The sequence below is a fragment of the Medicago sativa genome, chromosome 8 (assembly GCF_051527215.1).
Source record: "Medicago sativa cultivar Bolivia chromosome 8, Bolivia_mono, whole genome shotgun sequence".
Taxonomy (NCBI): Eukaryota; Viridiplantae; Streptophyta; class Magnoliopsida; order Fabales; family Fabaceae; genus Medicago; species Medicago sativa.
The window spans coordinates 33,040,443-33,052,784 of NC_140756.1; positions in this window are offsets into that span (position 1 = coordinate 33,040,443).

Below are 12,342 nucleotides of genomic sequence, written 5' to 3' on the forward strand. Positions count from 1 at the left end.
ATTTATGGGACACAATTTGATCATTGGTCTGATGTATACAAAAATACATATGTAACTTAACGATTGTCAACCCATATTAGTAAATACAACAAGTAATCAGTTTTAATTATTACCTTTTTTAATATATTTAATTAAACATCATGATTGCCTAAGTTTTGAATATATTAAAAAAAATATGTCAGTGAATTGACTATATATTAATATATATGACTATATGTTTGTTTTATGGGAATATATATTGATAGAATACAAATGATTACTTAAACTATATATTAACAAAAATATATCTCACTATATTTTTTTTATGGAAATATTTTAGTATATTTTTATTTATGAAATGTATTTTACGATAACAATAAAATATAATACATTAATTATGATTTTTCACGGGATGTTTATTAATATTTTTCACACTAAAACAGATTAGTAAATAAAAACTATGATTATTTTTATTTATTAGGTTTTTAATATCGTCAATACTAAAATTTAATATATATTTTTTCATATTCAAATTTAATTATTTTATAATTTTTTATTATTACTAATCAATATATACATTATTAATTGACATACTTTACATATTTTCACTATGGACAACAAAAATACTATACGAAGCACAGCCGAGACACGACACGCGGCGGAGCCGCGGCCATACAGCGCGGCGAAGCCGCGCTACCCGTGCTTAGCACGGGTATCTCGACTAGTAGAATAAGAAAATACATCTACTATATATATATAAAAAGAATCTACTACCAAAATTATTTAACTGTCCTTGCTTCCAACAAAATTACATCATTGTTTTCACTTTTTACAAAGGGTAATATTGGATATTCAAGTTCCAATATGAAATGTGAGATTTTTTACCAAAATCGGACTACCCTACCCCTTAACCAATACCTTTCCAACTTCTATACTAAAGGCCATATTCATAATTTTATATATGTTACAAACTTTTCTACTTTTCTATTTTTTAAATTTACAACTTTTCAAAATTTGAATTTGAATTTCAAATTCAAATCTCATTCACTTAATTTCCCTCTTATCTTTTTCATTATAATCATCATATTCCTATATATGTTTCATTTACTCATTTTCTTACTTTTCATCTTTCCTCTTTCTCATCTACTCCTAACATGTTACAAAATAAATACAATCATCATGATTTACTTTCTTTAAACAATTGTAATATTGTTAACATTCTTTCTTTCTTCATTTACGAATTACTACATTTCATATAATTTTCATGTGTTGCAGTTGTTGAAAGAAGTCTACTATATATATCTACTATATATATATAAAAAGAATCTACTACCAAAATTATTTAACTGTCCTTGCTTCCAACAAAATTACATCATTGTTTTCACTTTTTACAAAGGGTAATATTGGATATTCAAGTTCCAATATGAAATGTGAGATTTTTTACCAAAATCGGACTACCCTACCCCTTAACCAATACCTTTCCAACTTCTATACTAAAGGCCATATTCATAATTTTATATATGTTACAAACTTTTCTACTTTTCTATTTTTTAAATTTACAACTTTTCAAAATTTGAATTTGAATTTCAAATTCAAATCTCATTCACTTAATTTCCCTCTTATCTTTTTCATTATAATCATCATATTCCTATATATGTTTCATTTACTCATTTTCTTACTTTTCATCTTTCCTCTTTCTCATCTACTCCTAACATGTTACAAAATAAATACAATCATCATGATTTACTTTCTTTAAACAATTGTAATATTGTTAACATTCTTTCTTTCTTCATTTACGAATTACTACATTTCATATAATTTTCATGTGTTGCAGTTGTTGAAAGAAGTCTACTATATATATATAAAAAGAATCTACTACCAAAATTATTTAACTGTCCTTGCTTCCAACAAAATTACATCATTGTTTTCACTTTTTACAAAGGGTAATATTGGATATTCAAGTTCCAATATGAAATGTGAGATTTTTTACCAAAATCGGACTACCCTACCCCTTAACCAATACCTTTCCAACTTCTATACTAAAGGCCATATTCATAATTTTATATATGTTACAAACTTTTCTACTTTTCTATTTTTTAAATTTACAACTTTTCAAAATTTGAATTTGAATTTCAAATTCAAATCTCATTCACTTAATTTCCCTCTTATCTTTTTCATTATAATCATCATATTCCTATATATGTTTCATTTACTCATTTTCTTACTTTTCATCTTTCCTCTTTCTCATCTACTCCTAACATGTTACAAAATAAATACAATCATCATGATTTACTTTCTTTAAACAATTGTAATATTGTTAACATTCTTTCTTTCTTCATTTACGAATTACTACATTTCATATAATTTTCATGTGTTGCAGTTGTTGAAAGAAGATAAGTGATGCAGATGAATCTACTATATATATATAAAAAGAATCTACTACCAAAATTATTTAACTGTCCTTGCTTCCAACAAAATTACATCATTGTTTTCACTTTTTACAAAGGGTAATATTGGATATTCAAGTTCCAATATGAAATGTGAGATTTTTTACCAAAATCGGACTACCCTACCCCTTAACCAATACCTTTCCAACTTCTATACTAAAGGCCATATTCATAATTTTATATATGTTACAAACTTTTCTACTTTTCTATTTTTTAAATTTACAACTTTTCAAAATTTGAATTTGAATTTCAAATTCAAATCTCATTCACTTAATTTCCCTCTTATCTTTTTCATTATAATCATCATATTCCTATATATGTTTCATTTACTCATTTTCTTACTTTTCATCTTTCCTCTTTCTCATCTACTCCTAACATGTTACAAAATAAATACAATCATCATGATTTACTTTCTTTAAACAATTGTAATATTGTTAACATTCTTTCTTTCTTCATTTACGAATTACTACATTTCATATAATTTTCATGTGTTGCAGTTGTTGAAAGAAGATAAGTGATGCAGATGAATCTACTATATATATATAAAAAGAATCTACTACCAAAATTATTTAACTGTCCTTGCTTCCAACAAAATTACATCATTGTTTTCACTTTTTACAAAGGGTAATATTGGATATTCAAGTTCCAATATGAAATGTGAGATTTTTTACCAAAATCGGACTACCCTACCCCTTAACCAATACCTTTCCAACTTCTATACTAAAGGCCATATTCATAATTTTATATATGTTACAAACTTTTCTACTTTTCTATTTTTTAAATTTACAACTTTTCAAAATTTGAATTTGAATTTCAAATTCAAATCTCATTCACTTAATTTCCCTCTTATCTTTTTCATTATAATCATCATATTCCTATATATGTTTCATTTACTCATTTTCTTACTTTTCATCTTTCCTCTTTCTCATCTACTCCTAACATGTTACAAAATAAATACAATCATCATGATTTACTTTCTTTAAACAATTGTAATATTGTTAACATTCTTTCTTTCTTCATTTACGAATTACTACATTTCATATAATTTTCATGTGTTGCAGTTGTTGAAAGAAGTCTACTATATATATATAAAAAGAATCTACTACCAAAATTATTTAACTGTCCTTGCTTCCAACAAAATTACATCATTGTTTTCACTTTTTACAAAGGGTAATATTGGATATTCAAGTTCCAATATGAAATGTGAGATTTTTTACCAAAATCGGACTACCCTACCCCTTAACCAATACCTTTCCAACTTCTATACTAAAGGCCATATTCATAATTTTATATATGTTACAAACTTTTCTACTTTTCTATTTTTTAAATTTACAACTTTTCAAAATTTGAATTTGAATTTCAAATTCAAATCTCATTCACTTAATTTCCCTCTCTTTTTCATTATAATCATCATATTCCTATATATGTTTCATTTACTCATTTTCTTACTTTTCATCTTTCCTCTTTCTCATCTACTCCTAACATGTTACAAAATAAATACAATCATCATGATTTACTTTCTTTAAACAATTGTAATATTGTTAACATTCTTTCTTTCTTCATTTACGAATTACTACATTTCATATAATTTTCATGTGTTGCAGTTGTTGAAAGAAGATAAGTGATGCAGATGAAGAAAAAAGAAAACAGGTTTGTTCAACTTTATCATTCTAAGTTCAACTATGTTCAAAGAAATAATTTTTTTGCTTCAAACTCATTCCAGAAACCTCAGAACTTATGGTACATGTAAGAGAGCAATGGAATTATTTCAACTAATGTTTGTAATAATGTAAATCTCCCCTTTTTTTGTTATTTTTCATCTCTAATCTTCTACTCTTCCTTCTGGTTCTTTTTCCACAACAAAAATCCCCAATGACAAAATTTTCAAACCTAGATCTAAAAAATAGAACTTACTACCTTCTCTATGACTTTCTCTTATGGTTTGCGATGTATGGGTTGTTGGGGTATTGGATTAATGGTGTTTGACTGTGTTTGTGTGTTATAGCGCGTGTGTGTATGATTGTGTTGGGTTTTTTGGGTTTATGTGATTTTGATGGATTTTTGGTTTCGGACAGTGTCGTTGTCGCGATTGAAAGCTGCTTTTGGTTGATGATTTTTGTTTGTTAGATTGAGGTAGTTTTGATTGGTGAAAATGTGTGAAATTTGTGTTGTGAGTGTATGACAGCGTGTGTGTGTATTGTGATGGTGGAGCAGTGGTGGTTATAGTTTTCTCATAAATGTCACTATTTTTTTAACTTAAAAAATAACATAATCTCCTTGCATTTGTCAAAATTTATTTTACTGTCTCTAATCAAGTAAATCTTAATCAAATATATGTAAGAGAATACTACCAATATAAACCAAAAAAACGACATTAAAAAAAACGACATTAAAATATAAACCAATATAATTCTCATTTGTCGTTAAAATAAAAAAAAAAATTCAAAAGAAAATAAATACAAACATAAATAAATAACGACATTAAAAAAAATCAAAAATAAATAACACTAAATTTATCATTTTTACCTTATAAAAAATAAATAAAAAAAACATAAAAAATTCTAAAAACAATGCTCCAGATCTGTTTTTTTAATTTTTTCAATTGTTGTTGTTACAGTGCACAAAGTGATCTGAAATACTACACTAGATTTTGATTGTTGCCGTTACATCTAAGACATAATTTATTTTGAGGAAGAAATAACACTCCAGATAGTGACAACTAACTTACCAAATAGAAGAAGATACAATAAGAACGAAATCAGGCCAACATATGCAATTTTGTTTTTGCATGTATAAAGTTGAGAAGAAATTGCACAGATCTGATACGTATGTCTCTTACGTTGTTTTTGCTGTTCTTCAATGTATAAAGCTTGCGAAAAAGTATTCTCTACTACAGAGATTGAGAAGGTATATGAATTTCCAGCATGATGGTTTCCACCAAGCAGATTCAACGGCAAGAGAAGGAAGATTGAAAGATGAAGAAGACAAACAATGGCAGAAAGGAAGAGAGAATGAGATGAAGAAGAACATAGAAGTATTTTTTGAGTAATTTACATAGAAGAAACTTTTGAGTAAACTTTTGAGTAATTTCAAGGCTTTTCTTTGCTGATATCTGATTCAATAGGACGACAGAGGAGAAGAGAAGGATGAAAGGGGGCAGTGAGTAGCTGAAAGAGTGGCGGCGGCAGGGTTTTTGTATGAGGGAAGGAGGAGACTTTTGGGTTCCTCCTGATTGAGATAGTGAAATGAAAATAAAATGTATTCAGTAAAGGACACTGTCTACCATGTACAAGATAAACTAAAATAAGGGTATAGAAATGATTAATTTTATTTTTTAATGATACAATTATAAAAATATTATACACGGGACAGTGCTATAATTATTTTTAATGTCCATCTATGATTAATCCTTTACTTTAATCTTCACCAAAAAAAAATCCTTTACTTTAATGCATGTGCACACTACTATCAATAAAGCCTGCTTCCTTATATTCCTGCCACAGATATAGGCGTGGCTTGGCTGTATGCAGAAGAAAAAGATAAAAAAAGGAATCTCAACAAGTCCCTCACGTGACAAATGAAAGAAAAAGAAATGTGTGTGGCTCCTAAATTAAGTTTTAATTTTAAAATTAATAAGTGATATTCACAATAATCTTTTATGCTAAAATAATTCATCAATACTTACATTTACTTTTTTTATATGATGATTGAAATAATAATAAATAAGTAGTATAAAGGTTGATATGACAATAAATAAATATATTAAATGATTAATATAAAATTATTAACAAAGTATTGATATGTCAATGTCTATTTTGACTAACAAATTACACAACTATTTTTAAATTTGAAACATCCACGACCAACAACATACTAATTTGTTTTTTTTATTGTTTTTCATACATACCAAGACAGTCCACGACCAACAACATACTAATTTTGAAATTTAATGTTACAGATCCAACACTAAATCAATCGAGACTAAAGCTTACAAGAGATCATCAGCACTGTTGGTTGCTTCAAAGCCATTTGGGTAGAAGATGTGAATGACCCATTTTTCAAACTAACTCCTTTAATAAATCAGTTTGGGTAGAAATGTAGAGGAAGATGAGAGGATGAAAAATATGATTGGTTCAGCCTAATTAAATGGGACCAATTACTAAAGTTAAAGTAGCTATAGTTGCACAAGTTGCACAAATTTAGAAAAGAGTTGCACAAGTTGTATAGTTGATTTGATAAATGCGTACAATTGTACTTTTTTTAGTAACTATAAAGAATAATCAGTTTTAATTAGTATTTTTTTATATATTTAATTATAATATACTATGATTAATCATACTTCAATTTTAGTAATTTTTTTTAATATACTATAATTAATTATACTTCAATTTTTTTTAATTATAATATACTATGATTAATCATACTTCAATTTTAGTAAATTTTTTTTTTAATATACTATGATTAATCATACTTCAATTTTTTTTAATTATAATATACTATGATTAATCATATTTCAATTTTTTTCTTTTTTTTAAATGTATCAATACAAAACCCGTTGGAGTGTACAATTGTAACACGGGACTCATTTTAGTAACTATAACGAGTTATCAGTTTTAATTTGTCTTTTTTTGATATATCTAATTAAACACTACCATTGCCTAACTTTTCTAACTTTTCTAAGGGAATATGTTAGTATATATTTATTTATGAAATATATTTTACGATAACAATATTATATAATACATTAATTATGATTTTTCACGGTGTACTTATTAATATTTTTCACACTAAAACATATTAGTAAATAAAACTATGATTATTTTTATTTATTAGGTTTTTAATATCGTCAATACTAAATTTCAATTATTTTATAATTTTTTATTACCACCGATCAATATATACATTATTAATTGACATAATTTACATATTTTCACTATTGAAAAAAAAAACTATACCAAACACAGCCGAGACACGACACGCGGCGGAGCCGCGGCCACATATTGATAAATATATGCGAGTGTATGAACTATATATTAATAAAAATATACCTCATTATATGTTTTTATATGGGAATATGTTAGTACATGTTTATTTCTGAAATGTATTTTCATTTTTTTTAATATCGTCAATACTAAAACAAACACAAAAATTATAATATACTTTGATTAATCATACTTCAATTTTTTCCATTTTTTTAAATGTATCAATAAAAAACCCGTTCGAGTGTACAATTGTAACACGTGACCCATTTTAGTAACTATAACGATTTATCAGTTTTAATTTGTATTTTTAATCTTTAAAAAAAAAAATATTTTTTCAATATCTCTATTTAAACATCGCGACTGCCTAAGTTTTAATTTTTTTTGAAAGAACTGCCTAAGTTTTATGAATATATTAATAAAGTATATGTTGGTGTGTGGACTATATATTAATAAAAATATATATGATTATATGTTTGTTTTACGAGAATATATTAGTATATTCTTATTTATGAAATCTAATGAGAACTATATATATTGATAAAATATAGATGAGTGTATTGACTATATATTAACAAAAATATATCTCACTGTATTTTTTTTACGGGAATATGTTACCATATGCTTATTTATGAAATATATTTTACGATAACAATATTATATAATACATTAGTTATGATTTTTTACAGGATGCTTATTAGTATTTTTCACACTAAAACATATTAGTAAATAAAAATTATGATTATTTTTATTTATTAGTTTTTTTAATATCGCCAATACTAAAATTTAATATATATTTGTTCATATTAAAATTTAATTATTATACAATTTTTCATTACTACCGATCAATATATACATTATTATGCTTTAAATATTTTACATATTTTCACTAAGGACAAAAAAAATACTATACCAAGCACAGCCGATATGCGACACGCGGCGGAGCCGCGGCCATACAGCGCGGCGAAGCCGCGCTACCCGTGCTATAGCACGGGTATCTCGACTAGTTGCTTATACAGAATGTTTCGAAAGTAATATAATCGTTACTTTAGGAGAAGTAATATAATATGGTTGTAAAATGTTCAATTCCAATTATTTTTCTCCCTCGACCTATTTGGCTTTAATCTCCATGGTTTTAAAACAAAAATCTTTCAAGCCAATTGAATAAATTCTCAGCTGATTATTAATATTATTATTTTTAAGAATAGAAAAAATATACAATAAAAAAAATACTAAACTCAATAGTAAGAGTTTAACCTTAATATATACTAATAATTTCTCCTTCACATTATTTTTTTAAAGTACATATACAAGTTATGAAGCACCACTCCTACCTACCAAGTGGGCAAGAGAAAATCTGGATACCCACACACTAAAGATCTAGCTTCTATGGAAACAATCAAAGGGTGTACAAAGTTGAAACCATTCATAAAATAGGTAAGAGAAGCCTTTGATCTATCCAAGAGCCATTTCTAAGAGATAGCCTAAATCCTACCAATAATAAGTTGAGAAATTGTTTTCATTCTTCACTTCCCAAATTAATCAAACAATTCAGTCAAAATAAAAAAAAAATCAAACAACTGAATGTCAAATCAAAGTTAACTTCTTTGATAGTTACTCTTCAGGTCTTTCAAAAATGCACAATCGATTCGGGAGATAACTTCTTAACAGTATTTTTTTTTTTTTTTATAGTTTTGGGAGATAACTCTCAAATGTTGTTTTTCATAATGCACAATCGATTCGGGAGATAACTTCTTAACAGTATTTTTTTTTTTTTTTATAGTTTTGGGAGATAACTCTCGAATGTTGTTTTTCATAATAGAGAGCAAATAGGAGGGTCAAAAGAGTAACCACTTCTTTGACCTCTAAACCCAACAACAACCGGATAAAATACATAATAAATGTAAATGAAATGTTACTCTTTTGACCTTGCAAGGTAGTACCCAGACACACTTATACAACCAACCTTCCAAAAACTTGAACACTTATTATTTGTGAGTCAAAGAAAACAATTCATTACAAATATTCTCCATGAGGTGTCAAATCAACGATAAAGACGACATATGGCATGGTAACCTTACGTAACGGTGAAAATAAGTCAAATATGTAAGATGACATATGGCACAGTAACCTTACGTAACGGTGAAAATAAGTCAAATATGTTGATAAAGACTTACGACCAAAATTACGTCATGCGTAGGTTAAACCAATTTTTTTATTTAAATAAAGATATGAGACTGCTTTTCTTGCTGGCCTCTGTTGGACTTGGAGACATCGTAACCTTATGTGTCTTGGTAACGAAACCTTGGTCAGTAGCCCGTCTCGACATGAATATTATTAATTTCGTGGTTGATATAAGTTCCTTCCAGCAACCTGTCAGTAGCGCTAATCCCCGTCCAAGGTTAGTTCGGTGGAATAACAACAGTCATGTCTGTACCATTCTGATTGTTGACGTTAGTTGTATCGAAGATCCAAGTTTTGGTGGAATTCTTCGCAATCATTCAGGCACTTATCTGTCAAGTTTTTCATAATTTATCAATAACTCCAAAGACATTTTGTTTGCAGAGCTGAAAGCAATTTATCAGGGTCTCGGTTTGGCTATAAGAATTAGGTGTTGAAGAATTGGCGTGCTATTCTTATTCACTCCTCACAGTAAACCTCATCAACAGTGACACATCTCAGTATCATATTTTTGCAGTTCTCATTCAAAATATCAAAGATATATTTGGGATCAAGAAATTTCTCTCTTCAACACTCACTTAGAGAAGGTAATCAGTGTGCGGATTTCATGGCTAAGTTAAGAGTTTCGACTGATGTTGAATTGACAATCCATTCTTCCCCTCCAGAGAGTCTGCTTCCCCTGCTAAGGACAGATGAATTAGGAGCTAGCTTTTTCTTTTTCTTTGTTCCTGTTTTTCTTTTCCTTTGTTTAGCTTTGTAACCGGAAAAAAAAATTCAATAATTTCTATATGCATTTTTTTAAAACCGGGTATCCTCCATGTGCAACTTGTGGAGACTAATCCCTCGAGTCTTGTGAGACCCAAATGGGCGGCAAACTCTCCCTAAAAGCTTTAACTCTACTACATGCCCAAGGCTGGATTTGAACCCATGACCTTAGTTAAGCTAGAAGAGACCCGTACAATAAATTTTTATATACATTTAAGTTGAACAATAAATTTTAAAACCCTTGAATCCTAGTTTTAATCAAAATCTATTTGGGACGTTAAAATCAATTTTACCTAATAATGGGCCTTTTTGTTTCAGAATTTTTTCAAAAAAAAAAACTATTTTTTCCTTTTAAAAAATCACTTTTTTCATTTTTAAGTGTTTGTTTAGGATTTTTAGAAAAATCATTTTATCAAAAAAATCTATTTTGACCCTAAAATGAAAAGCTATTAGGATTGGTTTTTCTCAAAATCTATTTTTTTTCAAAAACAAGGAGGCAACACATGTACAAGTCAAAACTCATATTTTCAAAAAAATGGATTTTTATGGGTAGTAAGCAAACAAAAATAACTTCAGATTTTTTTAAAATCTCTAAAAAAAAATCTCTAATTCTTTTAACACAAAATCTATTTTTTTTTTAAAGTTAAAACAAACGCACCCAATATCTAAACTATCAAAATCATTTTTTTTTTTGGTACACTATCAAAATCAATTTTATGCTTTTAAAATCATGTTTTCATCCAACTAATGTGAAACCAAACAAGCAATTAAATTCCAAAATTGAGACGGCCTGTGGTTGTCAATGTCGATAATCGAATTGAGCAAGCAATAAAGAGCATGAGACTAGGGTTTAAGGAGTAGAGCAAAGTCAAGTACTTAAAGTTTGAATCTGACTTGTGGAAAAAAAATAGGTTGTCCAAGTGTAACACATTTAGTAATGAGAGTTTCACAAACTTGAATTTGACTTGTTAAAAAAGAGTGAAGTTTGGGAGTAATAAAATCACTTGGTCATTTGGGGAGAGGCATAAAAGTCGAGAATGATAAAAATGTTATGAATTTGACTTCACCCACTCATAACGACTAATACTTCACCCACTTATAAACAAGTGATCTATGATTTTATTACTCCCAAACTTCACCCACTTATAACAACAAAAGACAATTTAGTAATATTAACACATAAATTAGACACATTAATTACACTAACAACTTTTCTTAAGAAATGTGAAAAAAAACAAAAGGGCTTTACTTATAGGAACGGAGGGAGTATTTATGAAGTTTTTATCGATCACAATCTATAGTATAAATGAATGAACTATTTACGAGCCTCATGTGTGAAGCCTGCAAAGCTTGCACTTCACTTCTCGAGTTTCTTTAATTTAATTAAACAAACAAACTTGGTCAAACATTTAACAAATCATATTTGAATGGTCAATAAATACTTCATCTTATTCTCACCCAAACTTTCAGATCTCAAAGTAGGAAGGGCATCCATGAAAATGTGTAGGTACAACTAAAAGTATTGAGTCAGTTACTATACAAAATATTGAATTTTTCATGTAACAAATAGTTGTTGTGTGGTAATTTGTACTGTCAAAAAAAGAGGTGGTAATTTGTATTTTTCCTCCAGAAAAGTCTCTAGAAATGCTGGTCTGGATGAATGTGTTTTAAAGAAAATATACTAAACGTTTACAAATATATTTTGATTTTAATAACTATCATTTTTTTTTTGGCACTTCTTAGTATTTCATCATTCTTTAATTTACATCATAATAAAATGTGTTTATTTCGAAACAATTATTAGTATTGTTAGTTTTTATATCAAGAGTGGACATATAACCGTTCACATCCTTGTCACTCTATTTTTTTTTTTTTTTTGTGGTAGCTGGGGTTTGAACGGTCATTCTATTTTTAACTCTCTTAATTCAACCAACAAACCACCTTTATAATTTCTTAAAAGGTTGTATATTGCATTAATACAGTAAAACATT